Here is a 23,126-nt window from a genome sequence, read left to right on the forward strand (position 1 = left end):
ATCCACCTCAGGTCCAGACTGATACAATCAAACATTCACACCGTATAGTTTCTATTAATGTATACTTTCAAACTGAATAAAGCATTTGATGACTCATGTCACTGTCTAAACTGTGTAGTAATGAAGCACGAATCTATCTCCCAGAAAAGCTAATGGCTTCTGAGAAATTCCTACACTAAACAGCAAGCCGCTAATAATTGTGTCATTCTAGCAGATTAATTATTATTGCTGTTGACAATGAACCATCTGGTCATTTAGTTACATTACTGAGCTGTTTGTTACTTTCCTTTCTGTGAGTGGAATAGGAGGTTTTTGGAAGTTAAAAAAAAAAAAACACACACTTTTCCATTTCCATAAATTAAAATATCAATTTTAAAATTCTCACCCAAAACAATCCCTTATAATATATCAAGAATCAATGTTATTTATATACATATTCTAGTATGGTGCTCACTGTCCTCCACCCAATGGGACCAATAAGTACAGTAGTCACATCACCATAAAGCAAAGCAAGTCTTCTGGACAACTCACAGAATAGCCTGCACCCTCCTTCCACTAATGTGCTGCCTGAAGTGTAATCTCTCATTCCGTTCCTTGGAGGGCATAGCAACCATTTAATCATCAAGCTGCTGTATCTGCCCAACATGACAGGCGCTGAACAACTTCTGGATAGTATTTCTTTTTAATAACTAGGACGTTTCTTACATAAACAACAAGTTTTGTGCTGAGAACCTCTAAACACCCAAAACCATCAGAACGTTTGAAGATCAATTATAGTCTCTGTGCACAGAGATTGAACACATTCCATAACAGCCTCTTGGTACAAATACAAGTATGCAACACAGATACACACTTGCAGGGGGTGAACAAACCGATAGCATAGCTAAAACATCAATGTCTCAAATAAAGCAGATTACACAGCACGTGTGTATAAAGGACACATACTGTATATGAGTGTAATAGAATGTTGAGCTCCATGTACTCACAAGCAAAGAAGTGTCACATTCATACATTAAACGTATATCAACATGAAAGGTGTATAAACTTACATTTGCAGTGGATCGGAGCTCACTAGACAATACAAGCCTGCACACCCACTACTGTGTTCCTCTATACAGCCCTGATCACTCAGTAACCGCACACATGCTCAGTGTATATTGTTGTCAGCTGAAGCACACGCTGACCCTGTACACGTTTCTGCAGCAATAGAAACACACAGGACACCCGCACACTGACTTACCAGACACTGCAACTTGTATCCCAGATAGCAGCAGTAGCGGAGCCCCCTGCACAACCATCAGGCTCCCTAACATGCCTCCCAACTAGACCATCACATCGGAATTTAAAGATTGTTGTAAGCTGGGTCACAGTGTGGATCTGCATGCAAAGCACAGGCTACTTCCTTATTAGGCTGCCAGCTACTTTCACAGGCAACAATGCCTCCTCTGTCAGAGAGCAGCATCTTACCATAGTGATACTGCCCCGTGCACAGACATTAACTGCCTCGCTGCCGGCCAACCAAGGGTTAATCCTACAGCCTTGCGCAATGCAGGGGGAACTAGTATCTATGAGCAAACTCCCTCTTCTCCCTTAAATACCATGTATATTGCTATCTACTTGTACATACCAGGTTTTAGACAAACCTTCTCAGTCCTACTATTAGAATCTCATAATGTTCCATTTAATACTAGTAACTAATAGTAAAATAATCATCATCATCATCATCATGATAGTAGCACAGAACAAAAAAATAAAGCCATGTAGGTATTATAAACTCAATTCACATCTCTTAATATTTAAAACCGAAAGTAACATTTTGTAATGAGCAAAACAAAAAAAACAAAACAAAAACTACCATGTATAGTTTTGTGACAAACACAAGAACACATTTCAATAAAAGTAATGACATAGTATAAGAGAAAGAGGTTATTATGATGGCTCATTCTTACCTCTTCCTGTCTAGTTACAGTGGTATTTTCTAGATCTGTCGATCAATGGCCACAGAGATGATTTTATCTAGATATCTATACTAGTCCTCATGTTATAAACTGATTTCAGGATGTAGCAGACGAATGAGGCGCAGATAATATTAACGTTTGAGACAGGTGTTCATGCAGCAATAAACCTCTCAGGTTATATTTGATCTACCTATTACATAGGCAGAGTATTTACAATAAGTTCACCCCATAGGAGGTCTGTGTCAGTATACTGGGCAGCTTTGGTTACAGGTCTCCGGCAGGGAACGAGTTGACAGCTTCAGTTGTGTATTCTCTGGTGAACTTGACTCATGGGAAGTGACAAATCTCAGAGTGCTGGCAAACAGCATCTCATTCAGATGCAGACCCCAGATGTCTGACAACTTGGTGCATCTGAAAACCAAATGGCAGATCTGAATACATCAAAAGCTTCCTCCCAGCACAAAGACATCCTCATCCCCTGATACAGCACTAACTCACATTACATAATCTTTGTTTAGGACGATGTGTAAAGCAAGAGACATGCTACAAATCTCTTGTGAAGTAGAACATAATGTATGTTTTATTTCAAGATCACAGCCTATTGTAAGAGTTAAACTTGGGAGTTTATCAATAAGGGACCGTGAACCCAGGGGCTGGCTGGCAGCTTGTAGCCTGGCAGACGAGAGTCTGCATGGGAGGCTATTGGGAAAGTTTCGAAGGAAAAAAATGGCAGTAGCCCAGTGACCCAGCCCAAGGCAGCTCACTATCGGACTGGCCCAGGGCCTGCCCAGCCAGCCCTTGAGTGAACCCCAGTACCTCAATATCAGGAGCATGCATGCTGGTTATGTTTAAAGCCCTTAACTCTCAATATATCTATTATTTATCTCTTGTTTTCAAGGTTCTGGGAAGGGGTTAGGTGTTGTCCAACTTTCAAAATTACTTTAGATCATGTAAATCAAGGAATTTAAATAAAGTGGATGTATTTGGAAATTCTAGCCACTTGTCAACTTAATTCATAATTACAAATAAACAACATTCATTACATAAGTATTCAACAAAGACATATAAAAAACCCTAGTGCAGTCAGAGTTACTGCAGGGCACATCATTTACAACAATTTCAAAATAAATACACCTGTCTATGAGAGGTTCCATAGTTGGTTGGTGCATTTCCAAACATGGTCCTCATCATTCAAACTATCAGTCAGGGGGAGGGCACTGGTGGATCCAGAAGGGAGAGGTCCGATCATCTGGAAGAAAGGGCCAGGGGCCAATCAGGGTGAATGAAGGGGTGTGGCCATTACTAACTACTAACAAGTTTAGGGGGGGGGGGGGGGGGGGGGGGGGGAGTTCCCATATAAGGCATGCAGGAATTCTTACAGTGAAAGGTGTACCAGGCAGCCCATTACATACTTGGACTGTAGCGAAATATATAACATATTGTGAACTAACAAAGCAATAATGTGTAATCGAGTAAATTAAAATTACAGTCTAAAACAGCTTTACTTTGTTGTGTCAATATTTTTATTTTTTAAATAATCACTTTATTTGTGTACCAATAATGGCTCCATATAGTTATTTACCTAAGTATTTGCTGTGATTTGTGATTTAATGACAAATTACATTTTATTCTCCTGTTAAGAGACTGGTGCAGGACTCTGTATGTTTGATTTCTGTATGGGGTGAAGATAATCAAGACAATTATAATGTCCCAAGGTAATACAAATAACGGGGATCTAGATTATCAATCAGTATGAACTCATCCTCAATGAATAAAATACATCTATATATTTAGTTTAGCAGTTACAATATCATTACAGTTGGGTTGCTATTCATACTTATTGGGGGGATGTTCGATATCATAGCACCATCCACTCTGATGCTACAAAACCAATTGTAGAATATATTATACAAATTAACCCGTGCATGATACTCATGCATTCTAGTCAAATCAAGCTACTTAAGGTGTTAAAAAGGTTCTTGTCATGCATTTGGGCCTAGCTCAGGCCTCCTCAGGGGAAGAGCGTTACTTCCCAATGTAAGCGCCCTTTTTTAACGTGGTTTTGTCCACATGTCACCACCTCATCATTCTTCTCAGGCGCGGGCTGACGGACGTCAGCCCGGGGGGCACACGTCGCACAGGCGGCCGCATCACATGACACGTGATGCGGCAGCATCACATTGATATTACTTCCGGGGAGCGGGCGGCCCTAACAGCCGTGATTCTGAGCGGCCCAGGGGGTCGATGCCCCCCTGCCCAGCCCGCCCCCGATTCTTCTCCATCACCTCATCCTTCATTTTCATCACCACATCTATCCAGATGTCTATCCAGACACAGGGATCTCTCTCAGCGGTCCTGAGTATCACACTCCTCTCACTCTGTCACCCCCGGCAACCACTCCCCACTGTCACCCCCGGCAACCACCAACCACTCCCCACTGTCACCCCCGGCAACCACCACTGTCACTTCTCCTTCAATAAATATATATATATTTTTTTAAAATCTTTATAAACACTTTTAACAATTAACAAATTAAATTAACAAATTAAAAACATCTTAGTATACCAAATTTCAGCCCTTTCTGAAATTTTTTTTCCCCACACACTAAGAATTTAGTAGGTCAGTGTATAACTCCGCCCAGCAGGTGGCGCTGCAGCTTGGTTTTATTTTTTCCACACACACACACACACACACACACACACACACACACAGACTAACACACGCCACTAGGCATTTATATATTAGATCATCAGGATACACAGTATCAAACAGTGTGAATTAATTCACCTTAAATAAAATGAAAATTAATTTAGTTAGCTTAAATAGCTACAATATCACTAGAATACAATCTCACAATCATACTTATTAATCAGAGGGATATTATATTGTTGCACTTTTGCTAGAGACTGATGCATGACCATTAGTGGTCATGCATCAGTCTCTGGCTGCAGTCACTACAATTCCATGCATCCACTCGAATATCAATGCAGCGATCACACTAGATTACAGACTTGTAGTCGTCATTCCACCTTAATTGTTTCCAAATCTAGCAATGGTAACTGCCATTTGAACTCTATTGCCTCTATATCTAGCAATTATTCCCCCACCCAATAACTCTTCATTAATAGGATCTATTTAATATCAAAATTCAATAATAATAAATTGCTGGAAGAAGCCTGCAGACAACAAAGCGCCAACGCGCGTTTCACCAAGATAGCTTTTTCAAGGCTACGTGAGGGGTCATTTCGATTGGCTTTAAATAGTATCAGCCAAGCCCCCTTGCTAACGTCACCGCTGACTACCTATCAGTATCTTCTTTCTATTGCTGGGGTCAAGTCTGTGGTTGACATACCCACCAATCTAAACTTGGGAATTCCTCTAGTCCCGCCCTCTTTTTTCTTTCATAGGTCTTAATCAGACTGCTGTCCATTCCATGGCAATTAGATTACTGATCAAGATAAAGACTATTAAAGAAGGTTATGTATTTTTATCATCTCTGGATAAGTCTGTCTCTCACGCAAGAGGACATTTTGGTGGGAGATCCAAGTAAGCTTTCAGTTGAAGTGATCATCCACGTCAAAATCCAAGCAACCTGACGATATGTGGGGTTCCCAACATTTATGTTTATTACTGAGTTCATGTACCAAAAAAAGTATTTTAACAAGATTATGCATAAAAGATTATAAGGGGTTCTTCGTTTGAGAGGAGCATTTCTGTATTTTGCCACAATGGCATGTTGGAGGAGTAGAAACAGTGTTGATTAGGTTTAGGAAATCAAAATACCTTATTAAATGACTGTAAAGTAGATAAATACTTTGTGCCAGAGACCAATCAGCAGCTAAACTCCTACTCCAATACTATTCGAGCAAGTGTGTTTCTCTTCTATAGACGTGTATAGTTTTAAACTTTCTTGGACAGAAGCAAAACTCTAGCTTCATCAAGTTTCAGAGCTTGGAGAATAAAGATGTTTTCAACAGGTATGGAAAGGAGCCAGCTAATCCCTACATATCATATGGAGACAGGTTGTAACACCCCAGAGTGGAGGTAAACTTCAAAATGTCTAAATCTACGGTCACGCTCCACTTAAAACCATTGACAAAGTTGACTAATCCATGATGCCAGTTAACATTTCTGTAAATAAGCAATACGTTCCTGCTGGAAAGTTAAAGCATTGACATGGCCTTAAACAAAGCCCGAGAGCCATGGGATAGGCTGCCACTTTAAAAAGGTCGCCTCAGTTAGAATATACTAAGCTTTTATCATCATCCACAAAAATGAAATGATTTGAGAACCAATTGTCAGACAAAGAGCTAGTTGAGAGCGTCTGGCATTAAGCAAGAATACTTAATGAGGCAAATAATTATCACTAATGAATAAATCATTACATGAATAAACAATGATCTTAAAAATGCCCACAAAGCACATTAATAAATATCTAATAAACTGCTAACAACCATAGCTTGGATCAGTACAGAACTGTCTAGAATATAAAACAGCAAGCAGTATAACTGTGCTATGGAATCTTAGGGGTAGTTACAACAATATCTCCAGGCCAAGTCCAATGGGTTATGCAATGCCGAAATACTTGGCTCTCTTATAGGGCACAATTAACTACGAATTTTAAACACAACATCAAAAGAACCCTGCAGTTTCATCAATGGCTGCAAAATGTGTGCAGGACGAATTCAAGACTTTGCAGATTTCCTTCTGTTTCTTTTATTTCTAACATTTTAGGTGAGATATCTAAGTATTTATAGATCCGACATTCTCAGAGTGAAGAAATCCACTATTTCTCTTCAGATATCATTGAAAAATATATAAAGGGACACAGGAAGGCAGCCAGCAGTCATTGGTTGCTACCCTGACTGCCTCTTTCGGTTTCCAATTCCGACAGACACACTGGGCTGATGCAGAGTGGGACTGTGAGCATGAAGTCTCTCTATGTATGCTCAGAAAGTGGGTGCAGGATTACGCCTACGCAGACTTCTGCGATTTTGGCACTCATGCCAGCCTGGGTGTGGAGAGGAGGGACAGAGGAGGAACGGGACTTTCTAATGCAGGTCAAATATAGTTAAGACATGTTGACGCAAATGCGGCTCATGCAGACCTGCAGAAATAAGCATACAAGCCCGGTAGGAGGCGCATCCTTTGCACCTGCTATAGGTAGATAATGCCTCATCATAAACCTGGCTCATATGAAGCAGATGTGGGGACGGACGCATCTCAAGAGGTTTAAGTCTCCGCTTATGGGAAGAAAAGCACTCGTTTTCCATGTTTATTTTTAAGGCCAACTTTGCATCAGCCCCACTGTGTTCAGTGAAAATCTAGTTTAAATTAAAAAAGAAAAAAAAAGTAAAAAAAACAAAAGTGAGCAGATTTGAGGGAGATACACAAGCCACACTTCACAAGAATAAGCTCAGAAGATTTCAGGCGGATATCTAGTGTAGTGATACGATGACAACTAATCAGTGGGGCACACACATTGTTTACCATGATTAGGTTAAAACTCTATTAATTCCTCCTTTACCAGGCATTATTCAACAACGCAAAAATAAGTTACTCCATGGTATTAATGTTCAGCCTGAAAAGGGTTAGATCACAGAAGAGATGGTAGAAGTCTATGGATCAAGTTTAAAGGCCAGTTAAAGATATATTTTAGGTATATAGCTACAACATATTCCACAACATAATACAACAGACAAAATAATAAAGTGAAAAATCTGAGAACTGGTGCCAGCTACTGCACTGGATGCCTCTAGGGTACACCTGCCTTTGGCTCAAGGATACTGCACACAGAACAGTCCTGGATTTTTATTACTAGAAGTGTTTAAAATGTAACGCTGATCCTCCTAGAATTAAGACTTATAAGGCATCTAGATTAGGCAATTTGTAAGGAACAGATTTTATAACAGAGTAATCCAAAAGAAAGCAAAAGACAGAGAGCACATTTCATGTCTGTATGGGCAGCCCGGTGGCTCAGTGGTTAGCACTTCTTCCTCACAGCACTGGAGTCATGAGTTTGATTCTCGACCATGGCCTTGTCTGTGTTGAGTCTGTATGTTCTCCCCGTGTATGCGTGGGTTTCCTCCGGGTGCTCTGGTTTCCTCACACACCCATAAAACATTAATTGGCTGCTAATAAATTGCCCTTAGACTCTCTCGGTCTTGGTGTGTGTATATGTTAGGGGATTTTGATTATAAGCTCCGATGGGGCAGCGACTGATGTGAATGAGTTCTCTGTACAGCACTGCGGAATTAGTGGTGCTATATAAATAAATGATGAATAAATTGATGATGAGGATTGGCCTGAAATTCTTTCCCAAAAATATGTATCGCCCCATACAAGCATTATGTAAAATATTTTTGCCCTACCCAAGCATAACAAAGTATGCTCGGGCTATCCAGGCATCACATAAAATACGTTTACCAAATCCATCATTTACTCAAGAGAAACTAATTGACAATTATTCCACATTACACTTAAGAATTTGTATCTTTCAAACAGAAACAGGTAGCTGTGCTTTAACTGTATGTGCAAATGGTCGTAATGCCGTCCTTTAGTATTTCCCAGCATAGGTTAGAGACAACTGACTAATAATACATACAGAAGCAGGATGCTGAGAATCAAAGTAGAAATCTATTATATATGATAGATGCTGAATTAACCAACAATAAAATACATGTCTGTAATAACCTGCCACATGGATTTATTTAAACTTAAAAGGGACACCATGTGATAATAAATTGTTTTATGCTTTTAAAGTATAGGACAGAGTCTGTAATCAAAATCACAACAATGATATTTCAAGTTAAAGTTTGTCTGATTTATTGATTTGGAATCCCTGTATGCGCAGGTACACTGTGTGTTACAAGTACATTTTGATCGCACATTATCGTGGTTCTTTCTCTAATCATCCATCCTTTAAAAAAATATCATGGCAATCCTTATGGAAAAAGCACAAGATCACCATAGTAAATGCCTTGAAATTCCCACCATGTTGATTATTCCAGTAAAGGCAGGATCATATTATACCGTGATAACACAAACTACAGTAAGAAGCATAGTGAATAGTGACAGGCTACTGAGACTATGGGAGAGACACAACAGTAAAAAAAATAGCTGAAGATCCAACAATAAAAACAGTCAACTTCAAACCACTGGGGCCGACACAGAGAGAGTACTACACTAGTTTATGATAAAAAAAAAACGAAACTCTGAATGCCCAGAAAGAGGACGCACACATATGCGTCTTTGCAGACTTGCGTGATTATACCATAGGTGTAAGTGTATGTGATGTATGACAAGCGTAAGCCAGGAGCATACACTACTGGTGCCGACCTACACCCATCTTGAGATGCCTCTGACTAGCCAATGGGTGTAAATAAGCTATTTTTATGTGCAGATACTTATAGCGTAAATTAAGCCCAATTTGCGATCAACTATCAGGCCATTCTGTTCAAATAAAATAAAATACAGACTATTTCAGGATAATATCTCTTTGAGGAGACAAGAAACTAATCTTGTTATAAACTGTTATCAAACGGGGGAACTGCTCTAGGGGAAAAAATTCTGAACAATTAATGTTCTAACAGTCTTTTCCATGGAAATGAGGAACAGCAGGTGTTCTCACTAAGGGGGTTTAGTTCTACTAGCACGAACACAACTGTCAAAAATATTATTTCATGCAAAATTAAAATTATTACCCACGAGATCTGGAATAGGTGTGACTTATAGCAACATAACCCATATGGCTGCTATGTAGTAAACCAAATGTGTTATCTAGTCAGAGTTGTTACACAAGGCCTGGAATAAATTTACCCATCATATACAGAAAAAATTATTTCACCACACTTCACTATATAGTATATAATACGCAGTTCACACTACTAAGCAGACGTATCTGAACGATGTTCATAATTTTGTTGTATTTTATATATTTGCCTTCAGGTAAAACACAGAATTACATTATTCTGTACACATGGATAGTTGAACAGTGTAACAGATATTAAGCCACTTAATAGTAAGCTGGGCCCTCCCTACCCTTTGTTTTCATGTCTATTTATTTTGACTACCTTGTACTGGTTTTATGTTTGTACTTCAGGGGCGCACGTAGGATTTTTAAAAGGGGGGTTTCCCCCCCAGAAAAAAAAAAGAGCTGCTGCGCATGGCAGCAGCCATATTTCGGCGGCACTGTATTGTACAGCAGCCGCAGCACTGTCATAGAAGTGCCCGCGGTGGTGCTGTATTGTACTACAATACAGTCCCACCGCGGACGCTTCTTTGACAGTGCCGCGGCTGCTGTACAGTACCGCTATGTAGGGGCACTGTTAGCCCCTGATCTTCACGGAGGGGAGGGGTTTCTGGAGAACCAGAGACCCGCCCTGTGTGCGCCCCTGCACTTCCCCACTATCCAGCGCTGCACAGCACTATGGCGTTTACAAGCAAGTGACAATAATAATTATATTTAAAATTGCATTCAATGTACACAATAGAATTGGCATGGAGATTACAGAATTAAACAGAAAGGGCCCATGTTGAGTTGGGAGTACACCCCATTTGCATAAAATAACTAAATTTGCACTGTGCATGGGCACTATATATATATATATATATATATATATATATATATATATATATATATATATATATATATATATATATATATATATATATATATATATATATATATATATATATATATATATGAGAAAAAAAAGACAAGTGTACGCCTATCTCCAGAGGCAGATTTGGTACTGGTGCCTCCTTATGGAAGAGGGACACGGCATGCAAATGCAGAGTGTAGATTAAGGGCTACAGGTGCGGAGCTGGATGCATCTGGAGATAAATAGGTGGTTTTTACATACGGCTTTTAAAACTTACTTGTTGGACTCGGTATAAGTCTCAAAGTAACTTTAGAACAGTTTTCTAAATGCTGTAAAATAAAACACAGCAGGTGACACCAGTGCTAAACTCCTGACAGATGCCGCTTTGACCCTTGAATGACAGCATATAGCAACATATAAACCTGGCTGCACAAATCACCTCCCTGCTGTTTGCCCAATGATGTGTGTGTGCGTCTTCTCACAGCTCACCTGTCACTAGATCGCTGGTGGTATTTTATATCGGCCACCAAGATGCCCTCTGTATTGTATATATGCTACTTGGATGCTCTCTATATTGTTTAATACTAGTATTAAAATACTAATTACTAATACTAATTAAAATAATTAGTAATTACGAATGCTGTGTGTGATGTGTGTGTGACTAGTACATGTTAATTGTACGGACGACTAACTCACCAGCACCACACTGCTTCCATTTGAACTACTGTATCAAATCTTCCCCTGCCTGGCTCAGGTCAGTGAATAAATAGCACTTCTGCCTTACAGCACTGGGGTCATGAGTGCGATTCACGATCATGGCCTTATCTGTGTGGAGTTTATATGTTCTCCCCGTGTTTGCCTGGGTTTCCTCTCACACTGGTAGGTTAATTGGCTGTTAACAATTGACCCTAGTCTGTCTGTGTGTGTGTGTGTAGGGAATTTAGACTGTAAGCTTCAATGGAACATGGGCTGATGTGAGCGAGTTCTCTGTACAGCGCTGCGGTATTAGTGGCGCTATATAAATAGAGGATGATGATGAGTGTGAGATCTTAAAATAGCAGCTGGTTTTCTTGGCCTTTTTGGGGCTCTTGAATGTTAGGAAACTTTCTTAGGATGTCTATTCTTAGCAACAGTAGTTTTGGTACTTGTTATCAAGAAGTTACATTAGTGAATTATAGTGTGCGCATGTACAATTAACAAGTACCCTAGAATGCTCTCTGTATTTCATATTAGTCACTAGAATTCTCTCTGTATTTTATATCCGTCACTAGAATGCTCTCTGGATTGCATATCCATCACTAGAATGCTCTCTGCTAGTGGTATTGCATATTCACCACCTAGATGCTCTCTATATTGTATATTTGTCACTAAAATAGGCTCTGCATTGCATACTGGTCAAATGGTGCTGCATTTCATGTATACATTAAAATTGCTCTTATTAATATAGGCTTTGGAAATACTAGTTTTTCATACATTTCATTGGCTGTGGAACATCACACGCACCTTCAGACAAACCAAGACCACCTGTTGGACAATACCCATTTTTCACTGTGGAACTCTTTCTATTGCGCAGTTTATATGTATTCACCTGTTGATTACTTGTGCAGATGTTTTATATCATCCCTGTCTTGGCAGATTACATGGTCTTCTGTCTGTATAAGTCAGCTGGCAGTGAATATGTTTATTTCCTCAAGAACTCCTTGTGATCTAGGTAGGGGGACAAAAAAAGGACAACAAGATATCAATTGCTGCCCTATATCATTAGAGATGGTTTCCGCTCCATATGCAAATATAATCAAGGATTAGTGAAACAAAACACCAAAACACTGATGTGTTATTGTGGCTGCCATAATATTTGTTTATGCAAAGTGATAACATGCAAGAGATTTCTTTATTGACTGAACATATAAACCAGCGACTGTGCTATTTTAAGGTAACCATTAAAGGATTTAATCAACTTTTTCCTATTCAGTGTGTCCCCCTAGTCACCTGATCATGGGATGTAAAACAAATAACTACTAATGTTGGAGCGATGGCCTTATATACAACATACTGCCAGTCCTGGGTCTCAAACACACCACTCCTTATCAAGCAGCAATAACATCCTCTCAAATTATTACCCTCATCTCAAACATTCCCCCCTCCACTTGGACTTCTCGTTACTAGTCCCTACGCCATGTGGCATCTTAGCAAAGTCACCTATCACAATGGGGTTCGTAAAGTTTTTGGATATACTTGTTGGAGATCAGGTTTACTATAAATACACCAAGTTATTCTCCATGGCTTTGGACAGAAGGGCTGTAGAGTTTTATAAATGGAACCCTTAGATATAAGAAGTTATCTCACTCCTCTGTTGATGTGTCAGGGAAACCAAACAACTAAATGGTGAATAACCTCACCCCAATTGTAAGGACCCTTTTAGAGTGCGACCAGATATTAGCTATTGCTAAATGCAGAATTTATCGCCAGTCTTTTTAGCTGTGAATGAAATGTTTACTTACACAATAGTCTGGGGTCAGTGTTCTGATCCAGATGACCTCAGAACTGATTTATTGTCCACTGGCTTTCCCAGGTCAGTGCTCTGGTTTTTGTAGGGAATGGCTGGTGGTTACAGCGCTGGGGTCATGCGTTCAATTCCCAACTATGGCCTTATCTGTGTGGAGTTTGTATGCTCTCCCCGTGTTTGCGTGGGTTTCCTCCGGGTGCTCCGGTTTCCTCCCACATTCCAAAAAACATACTAGTAGGTTAATTGGCTGCTATCAAAATTGACCCAAGTCCGTCTGTCTGTCTGTATGTCTGTATGTCTGTCTGGGTGTTAGGGAATTTAGACTGCAAGCCCCAATGGGGCAGGGACTGATGTAAGCGAGTTCTCTGTATAGCGCTGCGGAATTATTGGCGCTAAATATAAATATATAGTAATAATAATCATAATGTCATAGCTCAGTGATAAAACTTGAAGACCCTATACTCTCTCCCCATTATCAGGATTAGCAACATGCTATACATAAATCATCATCAAGTTTTATTTGTAAGCTGGCACAAAACACAGGACACAGATACAGATCATACAACATTTAAATTGCACATCAGACAAGTTCATACCAGGCTGAAGGAGGTACATATACGAGACAGACGGTAGAGAGAGCCCTGCTCATGAGATACTATGGGATACTCCAGCAAGCCTTAGAGTTATTTCACCCGATACTGAAAAACAGAACCCCTAAGGCTTCATACACACAGGTGTTATTTAAAAGCATAGAATTTTAATGCATATTAAACACACTAAGCTGCTTCTAGTCTAAAACGTAACGTCCGAAATTGTGTGTTCAGCTTACAAGCGTTTGATTTGCATCAATTTCAATGTTGCCTGCAGCGTTCAGTAGCGCTAAACGATCAGTACACCAACTGCTGCTGGAAGGCTTTGAAATACATTTTTAATTTATTATTTATGTATGTCAACAAAGTTACAAACTGATGGTTGAGGACAGATTGAAGATTTTGGCCATGACATTTAATTAGCGTTATTATAAAAACGCCCTTACACAAGAAAGACCACAAGTAGCTATCCCAGGAGATGGGGATATTCTTGTAATATATGCTCCATAGAATTAAATGAAAAATGTTACACTATACCTGAACAATATTTATATGCTGATATTTGTATTTTAAAAAAGTATCTCAATATGTACATAAAATGTAGGTGAATTTATATATGGAGTTAATTCTCATTTTTGCCACAATATTACAATTATTTCAAAAGTAGAATTTAGTGAATGTTCATAAAACCAACTCATAAGCAATTCTGAATCAATTAAAACATCTAAAGTATTTTAGTACAACAATAGAGTAAATTACACTACCTTCCATTTGGACTGTACATAAAAATGCCTTTTCTATATTATTGAAAATATATAAAAACCATCACATCCAATTGGAAATTCACAGGGTCATCTCACATATGATCCTCAAAACATTCATGAGGATTTCCAATCCTTCTACAGCAATCTCTAGAACCTACAAAAATAAACGGTCTCGACAATGGATCTACAGAACAAAATTGGTGACTACCTAACTTCCTGCACAGCCTAATTTCTGAACATTTCAATACCACACATTACCACTATCAAAGCTCTCCCAAGATTATTTATTTCAGACACTGCCCATAAATATCCCATCCAGGACACTTGTTTCCTTACAACGAAAGTTTATCTAAAAAAGAGATTGCACATCTTCCAATGTCCTGGGCTGGCTGGTGGCTTGGATTTTCCCTACTTCAAAATACAATATTGTGCAACTCAAACAGCGCAATATATCCTGTGCATTCTCCTCCTGGATGCTGATCTCAATGCTATGACACAGCTGTACAACTTACTGTACTTATTTCCTCTTCAAAGTCCTCACTCTTACCTACAAGGCCCTCTCCCACTCCACAGCCCCCTATTTCCAACCTCCTCTCCATCCACACTCCCTCCCATTCCCTGCAATCAGAGTGGAGGAGAGGCGACGGTCATTGGCTGATCACCTCATTCCATTCCAGAATCAAAGACTTCTCCTGAGCTGCCCCCCTGCACTGGAATGACGCCCTCGCTCCATCAGATTGTCCCCTAATTTGTGCTCCTTCAAACCGGCACTCAAAACTCACCTCTTCTTCAAAGCCTACCAGCCATCCACCTAACCTTCTCTCCATACTCGTTCATCACCTTTCTTCCTGGCCACTTTACTCAATCCTCCTACGAGTGATCACCTCCACCGACTCGCCCCTGTGCCTGCTCTCTGTTTGCCCTCCCTTTAGATTAGGGCCCTCTTCCCTCCTGTCTCTATAAATATTCTTCTGCTCCAACTTTACAATATTTGCTTTGCCTCAAGCTTCTAGAGTAGAGCTATTACTCTTTTATTGTTCTGTACAGTTTTCCCTGTATGGTCTACTGATTTTCTTTGCGTACGGCGCTGCGGTAATCTTGTAGGACTCTAGTAATTCTTATTTGAACAGTTTGCAAGATCATTCATTCTATATCAAGGTATTTCAAAATTATCCTGGATGTGAGAGTGACATAACTCTGGACCTTCCCAATTTTGCCAGGACAACTCTGATTCTGTTCACTTTTTCGCAGGGAATACACAAAAGTGGCTGTTTGTGGGCTGGTCTTGTTTTGTCCTGATTTTGCATGTCTGAATGTTGGGCGGTATGTTTTAATGAGGTCATGAAGTATAATTACTGTGTAACGTAATTGAACAGGGCCACCGGGATATTCATATTAGGGGTAGTTGTCTAGGTTTCATTTGAAGTGATTTGAATACCTATTGAGTATTTCTAGAGTGAAATGGATGGATATGTGAGGTGAAATATTAAATAATAGATGGACAGGACAAGAAAAAAAATAAAATAAATAGAAACTATAAAAAGTCCTTCTACACACAAGATGCAAGGCATTGCAAAAGAAAAATTACACCAATTCTCAAAGATATTGCGGTAACGCTCACCACGCCTGCTAAAAATAGATTTGTATAATGTAAATTTCTGCACGATTGCCTATATAGTCTATGAGTAACAGGACTCTCTGCACGTAATAGGTCATCAAATGCAATTTGGTTCAGAGTGGGTAACAGTTTCAGACACAGAGCACGTATGGGGTGTCTTGTATGTTGCATCTGATTGAATTGGCAGTGGCTCCTATATGATATTTGATTTTTTCCTCAAAGATTAAAAACTTTCAATGCTGCATTTTTCTGAATGGCAACTTCTACTCAGCACATCTGGAACTAGAATAAAAGTACAATAAAGCTAAATCTGGATTTGAATACATATGCTCAATATAGCGTGACACCGCACACTTCAGATGATGCACACAGGAAGACTTTCTTGCTTTTTACTTTGTTTTTATTATCAGGATGGGAAAGTAAAATCGACAGCACAGAGTTCTACACTATTTCTTGTGACTCTAATGCTAGATGGAGAGAGACCAACTCCCTAACCACCGGCCACTATCTGGCATCGGTCACAACTGAGCAATGAAAGACAGGTTTAAATAGTTTACACTCTTCCCACCACCCTAACCTGATGGTTAGATGACACGCCCACCTTGTCTTTAAAAAGGGAGTTTGTTGCAGGTGCTCTGCTTGATTGCGGACCCACTCAGACTTCTACTTGCTGTGGAAGAGATGTTTATTTAAACCACTTCAAAATATGTAAGTTAAATCAGACTCTACTATTATTTGTCACACATATGTCTTCCACCTGTATCTCTCTAACTTAGGTGAACTACTGTACAAATGTGCAACTCTTTGCAGCCTCTCTCTGCAATTTGCCAGCTAAATACCTGTCTCCTCTTTTAGAAGGCTGTGGAAAACACCTCCTTTTGTCACAATAAAATGTAGAAAAAAAATCATGATGCATTAATACCGTGTGAGCCTCTATTTTACAAATCTACACAATATGTTCATATTTTTTATATTCTTCTGATACACAGGCAGATTTAAATCCGCTTATTGCTTCTAATCTGATCCAAAGTGTATATTTCATATCTTTGTAGACCTGCGTTCTGGGAGATAAAGGGAGGGTCTAAAGTCAGGTTGGCCATGTTAGACGGGCCACGTGCATCCTATCGCTGCGCCACGTGCATCCTATCGCTGCGCCACAAGCCACTCCACCTATTGCACAATGACATGTATCCCATCACCACCCATCGGTGAGCGGGGGTGTGATGACACTATATGACTACACAATACCACCACTGTCCAATTATGTGTTTTGTATCACGCAGCAGTGGTGGTGGGCAGGGAGGAGGGGTTTATGATTATGCAAAATAGGTCAGTGGCCTCACTCCTTCCCACTTTTCCCATTGCACAAGCCAGAATGTATACTAACCACAACCCAGAAGCACTGCATAACTGGAGAGGAACTGATGGCTTACCCCTTAATGAATTTAAACTCAAGAGAATGTCTCCGTCCAATGCAGGTTCATAGTCTTGAAATCCTTTGCAAACCTACATATGAAATTTGCATCAATGCAAATAAGAGTAGTTGTCAACAATCACTAATTTCTAGTGACTGTCCCAGGTTTGTCCCTGGAGATATCCCCTTTTCATGAACCAATACACAGTACATTCTCCTTATTCTGTGTATGTGACAATCTCCATGCACTACTTATTCACTGGGCTTTTTAAGTTATTAATTGACAAGAAGAATATAAAATACAAAAATTAAAATGAAATACCCATATATAGTAAACATGTTTTGATGGTAATTGTAACTACTGATGCAGTAGAATGGATAATGTGCTTCCTTGGACTAGCCGAATACTAAAGTGTCCCTGCAAATTATTTTATATGTTGGCACCTGTAAATTCTCCCCTAACAGCCGGTGTTCTCACCAAGAAACTGAGTAATAAGTTGATCTTGTCTGCACTATATAACGCATTATTCTTGGGCATCAATGAAAACACTCATTTTAACATTTAGAAGATCTGTAGACAGCTGGGAACATCTGTTTAAGGAGTGTATACAGAACAATACACGTTTGTGTCACAGGGCTTGAGTTTAGTACTTTCCCATGCTCTACGATAAATATCTTTACCAGATTTGTGACTTTGAAGAACAATTTAGTTATGTGGCGAAAAAAAAAAAAAAACAACAACTGTGTCTACACAATTTTCTGTATCCAGTTCTGTAGATATGCTGAACAGAATGACCCACACTTACCAAAGGTGTATGATTTATGCTGAAGAAATATCACTGGTCCTTGTAAAATTGATAGGTTACTGCCAATGCTGAGGTACGCAGCCGATCTCATTGGAGCATTCGCGGGGGCCGGAGCATGTTTTAAAGCTTCATTTGGGCAAAGGCCCAGCAGAGCCCTAAAGAGGGTGGACAGGCATTGCCCGGTCCTCTCCCCCAAAATTTGTTATAGTGCCCGCAAAACAGCTGCCATTGAGATGACGAGTACACTTTAAATACAGCTTCATGTAAAGTGCAATATAATACTGTAAACTTAAGCCCAGAAACGCACAGGGACAGTCTTGTCAGGCAATATGAGATGCTAGAGATCATTCATGGCTCTAGGGATTCCTACCGGGAATACCCAAACACTTCTAACAGGCTGAGACTCAGGATGTAATCAAGAGACGTCTTCAATCAACCATTGGCAGAAGTGATTTCCACCACATCTAAATGTCACAGGACAGACCGATCCGGTCAACTCACACAAACTTTGGTTGCTCTTTATGGTAAGCCCACAGAAATAAATTCAGATTTGCCACCACGGTTGTCATTATGACAAAAACAGATAGTGACTGTAAAAGGATTTATTCTAATATTTGTAGCAATCACCCTCATTATTAGAAAAAAACTAAAGAAATAAGTCACAAATTTTTGGATGGGCCACTTCTAGCCTCCATTTCAGTGCATCATTGTATATAACTTGTCTATAACATAATCCCCCTGTTGTTGGCACCATATTAAGATCTTGATCTACATTATGCATATTGAGTGAATGTGCCCTAAATGAGTAATTTATTGTGCTCCCACTCCCCCTTTGTGCTGACATCATCACTTCAATAATAAACCATCTAGCAAAACAAAGAAAAACGTAAATGACAAACATAAAACCACTTTTTGTGCTGCCCCTAGAACAGAGCTGTCCCAGGCATATACCCAATTTGTCCAAATGGTAACAGGCAGTGTCTGGTAAACATATGTATAATAAATTAACAAAGAAATAATAATAATGTAATAAATAATAATGTAATAATAAATAATAATAATATAATATTATTATTAATATGATATTGACATGTGGATTATAAATGTCATGGGTATCAGAATACACATAAAGGGCCTGAGTCATTAAGGAAAGCAAGGCAAAAAAAAAAAAAAAAGGAGTAAATGTTCTTCGGGACAAACCATGTAACAATGCAAGGGGTGCAAATTAGTTTATTATTTTGCACATAAGTTAAATACTGGCTGTTTTTTCATGTAGCACACAGATACTTGATAGCTTTGATAGCACTGAAATTTAAAGTTGATCTAGGACATGCCCTATCCCAACTATAAATCTGTCCCCACATTTTAAATGTACCTCCCCCTCCAATGCCAGGGGCAAACGCAGGATTTGTAGAGGGGGGTTTCCACATCACGCTGCCAATAGGCGTGAGCAGCATGCATGGTGGTGTGGCTATAATTTTAGACAGTGCTTGGTTGTTCTCCAACTCTTCCTATTCCTATAATATACATGGGCAATGCTGAGTGCACTACTGTTGCACGCAGCTCTCCCTTTTCAAGTAGAGCTGTGTGATGCGGGGAGCAGAGTCCAGCCACCTCAATCATACAGTGCCCCCGGCCTGCGGGGGGATTTCCAGGCACTAGGAAACCCCCTCTCGGTTTGCCTATGAATGCAACTTGACTTTGCCCAGTTGCAAGGTTACTCCTTTGAGCCTGAGTCATTAAGGAGAGCAAAGCATTACAAAGAGTCTTCTAGACATAAAATGGGTCAGGATTTAGGGTAGACCAAACACACTTACTAAAACGTTCCTATTCTATGAATCAAATAAATTTTGGCGGGGAGACGCCATTGAACAGCACTTAATGCCGGCTATTAGGGTAAGAAATTTCCGCTCATTCTACTGCGCACCTCTACGAGGGCAGATTCAGTCCAGAGCGAGGTGACGCGATGTGTGTCCAGAGCAGTCCTCAGAGACACATCGTGTTGGAGATTTAATAGAAATTTACGCTCATTTTTCCTCGCCTCCCATAGAAGTGTTCAGAAAATTTAGCGGCAATTTCTTACAGTAAAAGCCAGCAACAGGAGCATCTACATCCGGCGATGTTCATCAGCACCTCGCGACGAACTCAATCTGCCCCAACATGCTTAACTTATAACACAAATACAAAAAAAAATACTTTCCGTATAGACATTACCTGTATTTTGGGACTCAATGTAGTAACAAATATATATTGCTTTTATCGGTCACATTATTTCTTCTAGGGATCAAGTCACTGGCACCTGTTCTAGGTCACATCTCAAGGCTAACAGGTATTTCGGCAGTAACTAGATGCCCCACAAGGTCCTAGTCTCAAATACCGACAATTCCGCAGCTGGAAACAGAAAAGAGTGATCAGGTTACAGAATGTTCATGTAGAACATGAATGGGGTGCAAGAACAGGCATATAAAGTTATTGGGACAGTCTTAGAAATAATGCACAAGGGGGATAATATCCTCCGATACTAAAAAGCTAGAAGAAAAATGCGTAGAAACAGGACACAGATAGGGGAGATGAACAAGGTTAGTTCCCAGGGAATGGATTATAAAAACAGCTACATGAAAGAGCACTGGCTAAAACTGCACAGATACACACACACACACACAAATTGCAATTTAATGGAATGTACTTAGATTCTTTATATTATATTACTATGTCCTTCATTACAAATCACTGGGACATTTTTCAACAACTGAAAGCTGTGAACATTATACATCAGTCTATAGTACCCCATAGTTTCCTGTGAGTTGTGTTTAGAGTTAATTGAATGGTTAGACTCAGGACCACCATTTGTCACACTTCAGCTTGTCATGACTGCAAGTAGGCCACTAGCCGGAATGCACGCTGCTGAGCAGGGAGGTTCGGAGTCTAACGCACCCCCGGTATTCAACAGGGACCCCTGCAAGGGAGCTTGGGCTTTGCAGAAAGGGGATGCACAGGTCGCGGTTGTCTGAGACAGCCACCAGCGTAGCGACGAGAAGACAGGAGTGGTCAAATGATTTGGGTCAGTACCAGCCAGGCGGAGAGGTACACAGGGATGATCCGAAGAATAGTCAAACACAAGCCACACGTCAGTAACCTGGACAAACAGCTGGGTAACAGAAACAAGATCCAAAGGAGAAGTCAAGGAGTAGCCGGGTCAGTAACAGGAGCAATAGCAGAATACAGGAACAAAAGTGTTGGAGTTGGTCTGAACCAAATACTCTGGCACCCTAGTGGTGCCAGAGGCTTCTTTAAGTACAGCAAGGTGTCCCCTGATTGGAGGGGATGTTTTTGGCGGTCAGGTACACCGGCTGGTAAGCGGCAGAGCGCCCCGTTGCCTAGCAACAAGACACGGCAGTCGGGGAAGGACAGACGACTGTCTCCTACACGCAGTGAGAAGACGGCACCTGACAACTATTTATCTACAAACCGCTGACCATGCTGAGAGCCTGCAGTAACTGGAGCAGTGACTCCTGTATAAGGTTCACAGTATGTATTACACAACACTTCTGGTATATAGCTGCTGATAAAAAAGAAGTACTGAAAAGGGGAAATGAAAATGAAAGCAGGTGAAATGTATTATAAATAAACATGAACGTAGACAACAGGGTCTCTTAAAATAGAATGAACTGTCAGTTTTGGCTTCCTAGCATTCAAATTGGTGAATCAGAGAGTGATCTGTTTAGTACAGCAAGTTCTTCCTTCACACCCAAATCTCCCCATCTCTCTCATTCCCTGAGAACATCTGGCATTCAGCATGTATTTCTGTGGCTCCAAAATTCATCATTACCAAACCCTAAAGTGAGACTAAAGTTTTGTAATACCTTGATGTTTGTGGCTGAGAAAAAAAAAATATGTTATATTATATACAGTGCAATATTTGTATAATTGGTGAGTTCTGTTGTCAGAACATGGTGATTGCATATACACTATACATTGGCATACCTCCCAACTGTTAGGGCCATCTCAACAACATTATGGGCCCCCGGGCAAAGCAGTGCACCGGGGCCCCCAATATAATTAATTATATATTTTACATATATAATTTACACAGACACACTGTAATATACGTTTTTTTCTGGACACCGTTACATGAAATGAATGTTACATAAATAAAGTAAAAAAATGTAAAAAAAGTAGCGATAACATACAATGCAGCTGGTTAGGCCTTGCCATCTAAGGGTTATGTTTCTTTAAAGGTTCCATTATGACAATAGCACATCTGATCCATTCCACAGCATAAACAATAAAAGATTTTTTTTACACACTAATATATATATATATATATATATATATATATATATATATATATATACCCCTGTAACTTACCTTTCAATCGCCTCCGATCCCCTGCGCTCCTCCATGCTGTGCTCACAGTGAATGTCGGGCGTGAAATTCACTGCGAGCAAAGCATGAAAGAGGGGACTAGGGAGGGAGCCGGATCATCACCTGAACGCTAAAGGTACGTTTTTGTTTTTACAGGATTTTTTATTTTAATTGAGTCCTGCCTCGGGCCCCTTTCCCCCTGGGCATTTGCCCAGTCAGAAAGACGGCCCTGCCAACTGTCCCAATTCTAGTGGACTGTCCTAACATACAGAATGTTGGGGGAGAAGAGGGGGTCCTGCTCTTTACCACACTGCATACAGTAAATGGGTGCCTAGCATAATGCAGCAATGACTAGCGCCAGTCACATGACTAGCGCTCCAGGAGCAATCGGCAAAACCAGAATGTGACACGACCAGACCTTCACAATGGCGTAGTCATGCCCTATTATAGCAAAAGTTAAAATGTAGAGCTGGATCTATTTGCTCCTAAACGTAAGCAGGAA

The 23,126-nt window shown here is 40.1% G+C and overlaps 1 protein-coding gene across 7 annotated transcripts in view; it reads right to left on the bottom strand.

The window, feature by feature from the left end:
• The window catches only part of PAG1 (phosphoprotein membrane anchor with glycosphingolipid microdomains 1), a 194,793-nt gene that overhangs the window by 64,908 nt on the left and 106,759 nt on the right, over nucleotides 1-23,126 (bottom strand). The window contains exon 3 of one of the 7 annotated variants that reach the window (XM_075213701.1): nucleotides 20,474-20,650. The exons of 2 other annotated variants lie outside the window; for them this stretch is intronic. The gene's annotated coding sequence lies outside the window, so the exon portion shown is untranslated. Of the gene's footprint in view, nucleotides 1-1,049; nucleotides 1,148-1,240; nucleotides 1,392-1,949; nucleotides 2,286-12,149; nucleotides 12,235-20,473; nucleotides 20,651-23,126 lie in introns of those variants that run through there. 4 more of the 7 variants (XM_075213706.1, XM_075213708.1, XM_075213702.1 and 1 more) reach the window with 4 other exon arrangements.

This window comes from Mixophyes fleayi, chromosome 5, assembly GCF_038048845.1.
Source record: "Mixophyes fleayi isolate aMixFle1 chromosome 5, aMixFle1.hap1, whole genome shotgun sequence".
In the NCBI taxonomy this organism is placed as follows: Eukaryota; Metazoa; Chordata; class Amphibia; order Anura; family Limnodynastidae; genus Mixophyes; species Mixophyes fleayi.